This window comes from Nomascus leucogenys, chromosome 24, assembly GCF_006542625.1.
Source record: "Nomascus leucogenys isolate Asia chromosome 24, Asia_NLE_v1, whole genome shotgun sequence".
Taxonomy (NCBI): domain Eukaryota; kingdom Metazoa; phylum Chordata; class Mammalia; order Primates; family Hylobatidae; genus Nomascus; species Nomascus leucogenys.
In genome coordinates, this window is record NC_044404.1 from 8,065,721 (window position 1) to 8,077,747 (window position 12,027).

A 12,027-nucleotide genomic window follows, 5' to 3' on the forward strand; every position below is an offset into this window, starting at 1 on the left:
GAATTCATTCTTGTGCTTGGTAAGAGATAATGGATTTAATTTTTAAAAATTGTTATTCAGTTGTTCCAGCAGCATTTATTTAAAAGCATCTGTTTTCTCCAGTAATTTTAGAGGCCACCTGTATCGTATACTGAATTTCCAAATGTGGTTGGGGCATATCTGGACTTTTTCTACTCCACTTCTCTGTCAACTCATACACCAGGATACACTGTTTTAATTATGAAGGCTTTGTAGTGTTTTTAATGTCTGGTAGGGCTTATGTTCCCATTGAGGCTTTTCTGTGTTCCTGGCTATTCTTGAAGGTTAATTTTCCCACATGAACTATAGTATCAATTTGTCTAGCTCCATAAAATTGTATTACATTTATAAATTAATTTAGGGAGAACTGGCATTGTGATGATATTGAGTTGTCTCATCCAAGAAGAATTTATGTCTTCCCATTTGTTGAGGAATACTTTTGTGTTATTTAGTTTTAAAAGGTTTTCTCATGGAGGTTTTTCACATACCCGAATAAATTTATTCCTAAATAGTTTATCTTTGTTGTTCCTATTATACATGGGAGTTTCTTTATAGTGCTGATTTCTGAGTGCCAGTTTTATATTCTGCTAGTTTACTGAATCCTTTTTTGTGTGTTCGAGTTATAAATGTGTTTTTTTCCAGTATATTTTCATGAGATTCATCTTTGTGGATGTTTGTAACTCTGTTATTTATTTTCACTGCTGTGTACTATTCCATTGTATAAATATATCACAGGATATTTATCTGTTTGTATTTGGATGGACATTTAGATTGTTTCCCATTTGTTGAACTTGTCAAGTCGTTTTCCAAAGGCGTTAATTCTGTTCTCACTCCTTTCTGTAATGTGGGAGCCTCTGCTGCTTCACATTTTTACCAGCATTAGCTATTGTCAGTGCTTACATTTTGTCAGTCTGAGGGAGTGCAAATGGCACAGAAGCATGCTTTTTCATGACTGTTCTTAAGTCCTTGCGTTTCCAAATTCTGACCCAAATGCTGCTTCCCACACAGACACAGTCTCCATGGATTGTGCACCCCACCCCCAGCCTGCTTCCTCTAAGTGCCCCCCTCTCATTCAGAAACATGTGGCTGCTGGTAGGAGTTGGGAAATGCAACGCTGCTCTCCTAGTCTCCTGAGAGGGAAACACACTTCTGTAAAAATTAAACACTTTATTAGCTGAGAAGTGTCTAGCCCTGGTACTGGCCTCCTAGAGGAATTTCTTTGCTGACTTACTTGCATTATATCTGTTATATAATTATCAACAATCAGCATCCACTGAGTAGCATCTTGTACCTGACACTTTACTAGGCTCTGAACAGGGCTTAGTGATGAGTAAGACCCAGTTCCCCCCCACTCCTGGGGCTTTCTACCCGCTTGGAAGAGGAGACATGTTTACATTAGATGATATCGCTGGATAACACCAGTGATACCCAGTGAGCCTGTCAAGGGCCAGGTTGCTGACACTGACAGGGAGGTCTGTATAAAATGAATGTGGAAAGAAAAGGACACATCTCTTCTATCATATTACGAATTCAGGAGGAAAATCTGTCATTGTTTTCTTCTTGTTTTAAAAAGCTGAATTCATCCTGATAAAAATGTATATACCACCTAAAAATATACACTCTATTTTTCCAACTGACACAATCACCAACAACTGAAAGTTGACCTTGGAGCCCTGTTCCACCTCTAATGGGTGGATCTAGGATCAACCCTATTTCTAAAGGGGTACATTGCAGGATCCTGGGTCATGAGGCCAGTGGCTGGTCCAGTTGTGGCCTTGATGCAGGTGCCCTTCCCTTATTTCTTATCACCAAATCACCGGCTCTGTGCTTCTCCATATGGTATGGTCTCTTCCAAGCTCCTGGTATCTTGTGGATCCAAGACCTGCCTTTATCTCTCCAGTCTTCATGAAATAAGAGCTCTTCTCTTCCTTTAGTTTTTGGGGCCCTGCTACCTCTCCTGGGCATTTGAAAGCTAAGTGCCCACTCACCTCAGGTCCAGGCATTTCCTCCATTAGCAATTCCCTCATTCTGCTGCCCAGCAAAACCAGGGTTATAACTAAGGTTTGGTTACAGCATATGGGTGAGAAGTTTCCATGCTCAATAAAGTGCCACGTCATCTACTTTATAAAAGGGTAACACATCCCTTCCGAGCTGGAAGCCTCTCGCTCCATGCTTGCTCCTCTTGTGGCCAACAGCACACCCTCCAGGCAGCTGGGCAGCATTGCAGGTGTAGACCGGGCTTACGTCAGGCAGTGCTTTCTGGGAGAAGCCAGCTGGCTTGTGCAGACATCTGGTCCACAGTCTTGACCTTACTGGATACACTTGCTAACCTTCCAAACAAACTGGTCCGGGCTCATGAAAGTTGGTTTGTTCTTTGGTTTGTTCATTGTGCATTCATTCATTCATTTGTTCGTTCATTTGGTAAACACATATCACGTACTTCATTGAAAATTCTGCAATGATCAGGTCAGTCAAAATGCACACACACACACACACACACACACACACACACACACACACACACACAAAGAGCCTCTTTCTCCCTTTACCCTGTTGAGTACCTTGTTGAGCATCTGAGATGCTGTGGAATTGTTGCCAGAATTTTACCTCTTTGTCTATCCCTGTGCTAGGTGATGTGAAAGCTGCATACGGCAGGGGCTTGACTCTTGAAAACCATGTGATTCTGTTGAAGGTGCAAATCAAGCCAGCCCACAGGAAGCAATGAGTCAATATGTGCACCTCTGTGTTTTGCTCTTGTGGGTCAGAGGAGAGGCACTTAAATTGCCCATGTTCACTGAGGGCTGCCGTGGGTTGGGATTGTTTCCTAGAACCATAGCTGAGCCTTGAAGGATGGGAAGGCTTTGGACAGATTCTGGGGAAAGGCATCATACTTGGGGAGAATAACTTGACTATGTGAGCTGAGAATAAGCATAGTGGGTTCTGATGATGTCGAAGGGACCAGCCTGATGATATGTGTTAAGTGTTTCACATGTCAAATCCTTGGGACCTCTTACTTGACTAGATCAGCACTTGAGCCCTTCGTATAGAAAGCTATGTGCTAGAGTGACCATTGCTGGGCAGACTGGCTGGCATGGGGCTGTAGTTGACTCTGTCCTGGGTGGGGCCGTGGAGATACCATAGTCTATTCCTGGTCTGGCCATGATATCAAAATAGCCTTTAACCATGATTCCAGCCCCCACCCTTTCTCCTATGTGATTGTTGTTTGAATACTTCTATTTTTTGTTGTTGTTGTTGTTGAAACTGTAGGGTAATTACCCTTGTCCTTAATAATTGCTTTAGTTTCCTTGATGTGCAGAGATGCTCTAGAGTCTACACTGTTAAAAAGAGGTTAGGATTAAGTTTTTCAACCTGCCGCTGGTGTGAGAAGGATGTCTCCATGCCAATTACTGTCTCCTTGATAGGATTAGTCACTGTGTTAATTGCTACTCAGAAAAACTGCCAGGTTTGTTGTTTTAGATGTTGGCTTTTAAAATATTGCAGATGTCATCTCAAATGCAAATTGTATTTGGTATTAGAGATAACTGTTGATCTATTAACACTTTGGGGTTGATTCATATCTGAGGCTGTGTGAGTAAAAGGAGTCTCACCCTTGGATTGTTAATTGCATCTTTGATGGTGGTTCCAGAACTGGGAAGGGGAGGCAGCTGTCAGGTCTGTTCCTTGGCACTCTCTTTGAGAGAACCCAGAGCTCTGTCAGCAACAATCTGCTGGAATTGGCCAGCGTAATGTATGAAACAACCTCGTTCTTCAGCTCAAGAGCATCACCTACCTACTCCACAGGTTGCAGTGGTTGGTTAGCTCCTGGTTTGCCTTGAATGTTGACACTGCAGGGAGTGTCAAATGGCCACAGAAGTTCTTAATCCTTAGAGATTTCTGAGTCAGTAGAACCTCCCCATTTTGGACCAGGAAAGAGTAGAGAATTCTGACATTATATAGCATTTAATTTTTTATTAATGTTTTATTTTTAAGTCATTTCAAGATTTCAGAAAAGTCGTAGGAATGAAATGAAGAATTCCCATATGCCCTTCACCCAGATTCCCGATGTTAACATTTTATCATATCTGACTTATCATTCTGTGTGTGTGCACGTGCATGACTGAACCATTTGAAAGTAAGTTTCAGACATGATGCCCCATTAACCCTAAACACTTCAATGTGTATATCCTGAGAACTAGGACATCCTCTTGCATAAGCCAGTGCAATGATCAAAGTCAGGAAAATAGTACTAATGCAATAGCATTATCCAATCTGTAGACTTTATTCCTGCAACCAACAATATCCTTTATTAGCAAAATACAATAATAAAAGCAATAATCTGTTCTAGGATCCAATTCGGAATCTCACGTTATGTTTAGTTTCCATGTCTCTGTAATCGCCATCAATCAATTCTTCAGTCTTTCTTTGTCTTTCATGACCTTGTCATTTTTGCAGCATACAGGCCAGTTATTTTGTAGACTGTCCTTTGGTTGGGGTTTGTCAGATGTTTCATTACGACCAGATTTGGGATATGCAATTTTGGCAGGAACACCACAGAAGCGACATTGGGTTGTTCTTAGTGCATCGTATTAGAAGGTGCATGGTTGCCTGCCCCTTTAATGGGATTGTTAACATAGATCATTGGTTAGGATGGTATGTGCTAGGTTTCTCCAGTGTAAAGTTATTGTTTATTCTCTTCATAATTAATTCGCATTTTATGGAAAAATAGTTTAGGTCTATGTAAGTAGCTTGTATTTCATTAAACTTTTACCCCTTGATTTAGCATCCATTGATAATTCTTGTCTGAATCAATTATTGTAATGCATGCCAGATGGTGATTTTTCTCTAAATTTATTTATTGTTTAGTACTCTGTACCAAATTGGAAAGCTTTTTGCTTTCTTACATTTATTTATTTACTCATTGATTCGTTTATACCCATATGGACTCATGGATTCCTATCTTAGTGAGTGACGTTGACTAGATTATGTTGACTGAGTTACATTCGTTGAGTTATATATTTGTCCAGTGGTTTATAACCTAGTTATTTTGGTAGTTATATTGTCACAGATTTGGCCAATGGAAGCCCTTTTAATTTGGCTACTGTGTCCTTTTGACAAATCCCCATATTTTTCCACGACATTTTATTATGAAAAACTTCAAACAGAGAGAAAGTTAACAGATTTTTTTTTCAATGAACACTCATGTACCTATCACCTAGGTTCTTTAATGAACATTTTATTATGCTGTCTTTATCATAGATCTATTCAGCTATCCACCCAGCAATGCATCTTGTGTTTAAATTGCATTTCAAAGTAAGTTATAGATGTCAGCACACTTCATCCATAAACACTTTGGCAGGCATGATAGTGTCTCGACTTTAACATTTATTTACAGTTCTTTTACTCAGCAAAACTTACTTACAGTGCAAGGTACACATAGTAAGTGTACCATCGAACAAGCTTTGACCAGTGGATGCACCTGTGTGACTCAGACCCCTATCAAGTTGTAGAGCATTGCAGCCAGTCCAGAAAGTTCTTTCATGTTTCTTTCTAACCAGTTCTTGCTCCATCATCTTCAGCAGCAACCACTGTTCTGATTTTGTTCTCACCATAGATTAGCTTTACTTGTTCTAGCACTTCATCTAAATGGAACATGTGCAATATACATTCTTTTGTATAAGGATGATTTCACTCATTATTGTGATTTTGAGATTCATCTGTGTTGTTGTTATCAGTGGTTCGTTGTACCCGTCATTCTTTGAGCACTTCCTTTTTTCTGGCCCCGCAAAATGTCCCAAGGTTGCCTTCCACTTCCTCTCACCAACCCTGGGATTAGCTCAATCTCTAATGAGCCCCGGCTCCTTTCAGCAGAGAATGGTTTCTAGATTCCAGCTATGTGCCTTGCGAGTGGTATGCCATTGCTTCTAGATACTCTCTCCCTTAGTAGAAGAAGCTAAGCAATGCATGTGTGAGGATACATTCATAGATACACAAACACATATATATCCACACGTACTTCTAAACATCCGCATTCATAGATGTGTATAAAACCATGCATTAGTGATGATACCAATTCTAGTCCAACATCACAGGGTTCCTCCTAGCCTTTCATCTTTCCATATATGGCACTTTCTTTTCCAACATGGAGAAATTTTCCTGAGTATATTATTGTCTAAATCCTAAAATATATATAAAGTAATGAAATAAGAATTAACCTATACTACTGAAGAAAGCAAACCTACCAACTAGAGTTCAATATTTGTTTATAGCCCTTTTTCTTTAGCCTGAGGGCATATAATCAAAATACTGTGTTCATAAGCCTTTTGGGTTAATCTCCACCCCCTTTCTCTCTGGTTATGTTATTCTCGGAAATAAAATACAGTTAGGCTCTTTTGTTTTTTTGCTTGTGTTCTATTTTAGGGTCTCTCCCCATCCTTGTTGATTTTTTTTAAGGATGGAAAACATTAACATATTTATGAAAATCAAAACTGTGCAAAAAAGTTAGATCCAGAGACGTGCCACTGCCCCCATCCCTGCCCACACATGGGTAACCACTCTCATTATTACCTCCTTATCTGTTTTGTGTTTCTTTGCTGAGATAAGCAGAGACATATATAGTTTCTTTTTTTAAATTTTTTTATTTTTACAAAATGTTTATTCTCTGAAGTCCAGTGCATTCAAAGGATGTTAACACTTAAAATGTTTTTTTTTATTATACTTTAAGTTTTAGGGTACATGTGCACAATGTGCAGGTTTGTTACATATGTATACATGTGCCATGTTGGTGTGCTGCATCCATTAACTGGTCATTTACATTAGGTATATCTCCTAATGCTATCCCTCCCCGCTCCCCGCCCCCCCACAACAGGCCCCGGTATTTTCTTATTTTCTCCTTTTCTTCTTACACAAAAGGCAGCTACTATAAATACTCCTTTGCACATTGCATTTTTTTAAATTAAACTTTCTATTTCAAGACAACTGTTGATTCACATGCAGTTGTAAGAACTAATACAGAGAGATGATCCATGCACCCTTTGAGCCGTTTTTCTCAATGGTAACATCTTGAAAACTATAGTAGAGTATCACAGCCAGGATACTTGATGTTGGCACAATTAAGATACAGAACATGTCCCTCACCTCCGGGGTGCCCTTTTAGCCACACCCACTTCCTCCCCTCCCCTACACCCCCTTTGACTCTTTGCAACCACTATTCTGTTCTCTATGTCTACAATTTTTATCATATCAAGAATGTTATATAATTGGAATCATACAATAAATTACCTTTTGGAATTGGCTACTTTGACTCAGCATAATTGTCTCGCAATTCATCTAGATTGTTGCATTTATTAAGAGATTATTTCTTTTTATTGCTGAGTGATGTACCATAGAATGAATATGCTACAGTTTGTTTAGCCCTTTATACATTGAAGGACATCTGGGTGTTTCTAGTTCTTGGCAATTACACATAAAATGTCTATAAACATTTGTGTACAGGTTTTTGTGTGGTCACAGATTTTCATTTCTTTGAGATAAATGCCTAGGAATGCAGCTGCTGGGTTGTATGATAACTACATATTTAGCTTTTAAAGAATCTGCCAAAGCACTTTTCAAAGTAGCCGTGCTTTATATTCCCACCAGCAATGTACGGATGACCCCATTTCTCCGCATCCTTATCAGCATTTGGTGTTGTCACTATTTTTTATTTTAGCTCTCCTGATAGGTGTGTAATGTTATCTAATTGTGGTTTAAATTTGTATTTCTCTAATTGGCTAATGATGTTGAACACCTTTGCATGTGTTTATTGCCATCTGTATATTCTCTTTGGTGAATTACCTGTTGGAGTCCTTTGTCCATTTTCTAATTGGATTATTTTATTTTTTATTAAGTTTTGGGGGTTCTTTATATTTCTTAAATACCAGTCATTTGTCTGATAGGTGGTTTGCAAATATTTTCTCCTAATTTGTATCTTCTTTTACATCCTGTCTTTCACAGAGCGAAGATTTTTTTTTCTTTTTTTTAAATTTCTTTTTTTTTTTTATTATACTTTAAGTTTTAGGGTACATGTGCACAACGTGCAGGTTAGTTACATATGTATACATGTGCCATGTTGGTGTGCTGCACCTGTTAACTCGTCGTTTAACATTAGGTATATCCCCTAATGCTATCCCTCCGCCCTCCCCCCACCCCACAACAGGCCCCTGTGTGTGATGTTCCCCTTCCTGTGTCCATGTGTTCTCATTGTTCAGTTCCCACCTATGAGTGAGAACATACGGTGTTTTTTTGTCCTTGCAATAGTTTGCTGAGAATGATGGTTTCCAGCTTCATCCATGTCCCTACAAAGGACATGAACTCATCATTTTTTATGGCTGCATAGTATTCCGTGGTGTATATGTGCCACATTTTCTTAATCCAGTCTATCATTGTTGGACATTTGGGTTGGTTCCAAGTCTTTGCTGTTGTGAATAGTGCCGCAATAAACATACGTGTGCATGTGTCTTTATAGCAGCATGATTTATAGTCCTTTGGGTATATACCCAGTAATGGGATGGCTGGGTCAAATGGTAATTCTAGTTCTAGATCCCTGAGGAATCGTCACACTGACTTCCACAATGGTTGATCTAGTTTACAGTCCCACCAACAGTGTAAAAGTGTTCCTATTTCTCCACATCCTCTCCAGCAGCTGCTGTTTCCTGACTTTTTAATTATCCCCATTCTAACTGGTGTGAGATGGTATCTCACTGTGGTTTTGATTTGCATTTCCACAGAACAAAGATTTTAATATTTTTTTTTTCTTTTTTTGAGACAGAGTTTCACTCTGTCACCCAGGCTGGAGTGCAGTGGTGCAATCTCAGCTCACTGCAACCTCCACCTCCCGGGTTCACACCATTCTCCTGCCTCAGCGCCTCCCAAGTAGTTGGGACTATAGGTGCCTACCACCACTCCCGGCTAATTTTTTGTGTTTTTAGTAGAGACAGGGTTTCACCATGTTAGCCAGGATGGTCTCGATCTCTGGACCTCGTGATCCACCCGCCTTTGCCTCCCAAAGTGCTAGGATTACAGGCATGAGCCACCGTGCCTGGCCCAAAGATTTTAATTTTCATGAAATCTACTTTACCCATTTTTCCTTTTATATGTTGTGCTTTAGGTGTTAAGTTTAAGAACCCTTTGCCTAGCCCTAGTTGCCAAATTTTCTCCTATGTTTTAAGCCAATTGTCCATTCCAAGTTAGTTTTTGTAGATGTGGAGAAGACTTTGGTGGAGGTTTTCTTTTTTTTTTTTTTTTTGCCTGTGGATGTCTGATCACTCTAGCACCAATTGTTGAAAAGGCTATTTTCAACAAAGCTATCTTGAATTAATTTTGGCATTTCTGTCAAAAATCAGTTGGGTGTATTTGTGCAGGTCTCTTTCTGGGTTCTCTATTCTATTCTATTGGTTTATGTGTCAATTCCTTTGCTAATACCACACAGTCTTGATAACTGTAGCTATATAATAAGCCTTCATCTGTATCCTGCCATTCTTATTTGGAATGTTTGTGCTTTCTCACTCTTTGATTAAGTTTAGCTTCCTTCCTTCCTTCCTACCTTCCTTCCTTTCTACCTTCCTTCCCTCCCTCCCTCCCTCCCTCCCTCCTTCCCTCCCTCCCTCCCTCCCTCCCTCCTTCCCTCCTTCCTCCCTCCTCCTCCCTTCCTTCCTTCCTTCCTTCCTTCCTTCCTTCCTTCCTTCCTTCCATTCTTTCGTTTTTTCGTTCTTTCACAGAGCTGTCGCCCAGGCTGCAGTGCAGTGTTGCATTCTTGGCTCACTGCAACCCCTGCTTCCTGGGTTCAAGCAATCCTTGTGCCTCAGCCTCCCAAATGGCTGAGACTACAGGCAGGCACCACCACGCCTGGCTAATTTTTGTGTTTTTTGTAGAGATAGGATTTTGTCATGTTGGCCAGGCTGGTCTTGAACTCCTGACTTCAAGTGATCCACCATTCTTGGCCTCCCAAATTGCTGGATGTGAGCCATCAAACCTGGCCTATATTTCCTACAATTTCCTCTCCTGTAAAAGTGGTTGTAGTCTTGTTTGGTGCACTAATACTCATTACGGTTATATTTTTATTGTGGAATGTGATTTTTAGCATTAGAAGGTGTCATAATGTTGTTTCTTAAATTATACTTATTCTACTTTGATGTCAAGATTGCAATACTTGTTTTATTATTTCCATTTGCCTCATATGTCTTTGCCATCCTTTTAGTTTTAGGCTTTCTGAATCTCTTTGATACGGTTCTGCTCTGTGTCCCCACCCAAATCTCACCTTGAATTGTAATAATCCCCATGTGTCAAGGGCAGGACCAGGTGGAGAAAGTTAAATCCTGGGGAACGTTTCCCCCATACTGTTTTCATGATAGTGAGTTCTCACGAGATCTGATGGTTTTATAAGGGGCTTCTCCCCCTTTGCTCGGCACTTCTCTCTCCTGTCACCATGTGAAGAAGGAAGTGTTTGCATCCTCTTCTGCCATGACTGTAAGTTTCCTGAGGCCTCTCCAGCCATGTGGAACTGTGAGCCAGTTGAACCTCTTTCCTTTTATAAATTACCCAGCCTTGGGCAGTTCTTTATAGCAGCGTGAGAATGGACTAATACACTCTTTTAAAAAGTATGCCTCTTATATATAACATATAGTTGGATCTTTCTTTTTAAGCCAAATTGAAAATTTTTTTATTTTCATAAGTAAGCCCATTCACTTTTATTTATATGTCCAATATGTATAATATCTTATGTAATAAATGCAATGTGTATTATGTTCTGCTTGCTGTACTTGTCTTTCTACATGATGCATTTTCTATACTCATTTAATTTCTTTTTATAGATAAGAAATTCTCATTTTTAGTCTAATGGGTACCTTTGTACTCATTACCTTTAAAAATCCTGTTAGTCTCTTACTGACTTTTACCATTTGGTCTTTCAGTTGTTAATGGAGTCTCTTAACTCCTACCTGTTGCTTATACAACCATCATTGAGCTTATTCTGGTTTTGTCTTTCCTTTTCTTGTTTCCTATCATTTTGTAGTTGACAAAACATATATAATCTATGTATGATTCTCCTAACCTTAGTTACCCACTTAATTTAGGTCCATAATTAAATATATTAAATGTTCCCCATAAGTTCCTTTGCCAAAGAGTCCCCAGTCATCTCCTGCTTGGATAAAGTTAATTTTCTAGAAGATTCCTTCAGAGGCGCCTGTGGGCACATCACTCAATTCTTCCATATTTTAAACTCTTATTTTGTACCTCTGATTTTTGAGGGTCTGCTTCGCTAGATATAAAATCTTTGAGTTTTATGAAACTGCTGCTCCATCCTTGCCCCACCTTCTAAGTTGTTTTTGAGAAGGCTGACAACTGTCTTTCTTGCCCTTATAGTAAGTTATTTGATCTTTTCATTTACAAGCGGTGAGGATATTTTTCAAATGCATCGTTGAGGTTTTTAATTCAGTTTGTGGTGTTATGACACAGTTCCTCCCCTTCCACCTTATGGTTGGGATTTTGGGGTAAGTGTCATATTCTCATTTTAGTTTTTCTTCTTTCATAGTCTCCTACAGATGAAGACCGCTTACATCGCCACATTGAGTGGTTCGTGTGATTTTTAGTTCAAGAGCTCCCTCTTCTGTCAGTGCAGCGAAGTGCAGTTTCTTTATGACTGGTTTTTGGGGGAGGGGCGGAAGGAGTTGAGGGTCCTTGGGTGTATCATTATTTTTTGTTTTGCAGAATCCTAAATGTCCACATCTGGCTTCTCCCTCCCTCCGCTGCACATTTTCTAATGCTGCCTCTGCCTGCCTTTAAATCACTTCGTTCTAGTCCATATTCTGGTCTATCTGGATTCGTTTTTAGTATTTTCTCCCCTGTAGGATGTACTTTCTCTTTCTTCAGGTAATTGTAATTTATTCCTAAACTCTCCATGCTTGACTTCTGCCTTCATTGGCTTTTGGACCCATCTTATCCTCTTGCTCTTTATAAAAGTTCTGGGTGGGAACTCAA

General features: G+C 39.6%; 1 protein-coding gene across 14 annotated transcripts in view; it reads left to right on the forward strand.

The window, feature by feature from the left end:
- The window catches only part of CAMTA1 (calmodulin binding transcription activator 1), a 976,509-nt gene that overhangs the window by 423,403 nt on the left and 541,079 nt on the right, over positions 1-12,027 (forward strand). The gene's annotated exons all lie outside the window — the stretch shown is intronic.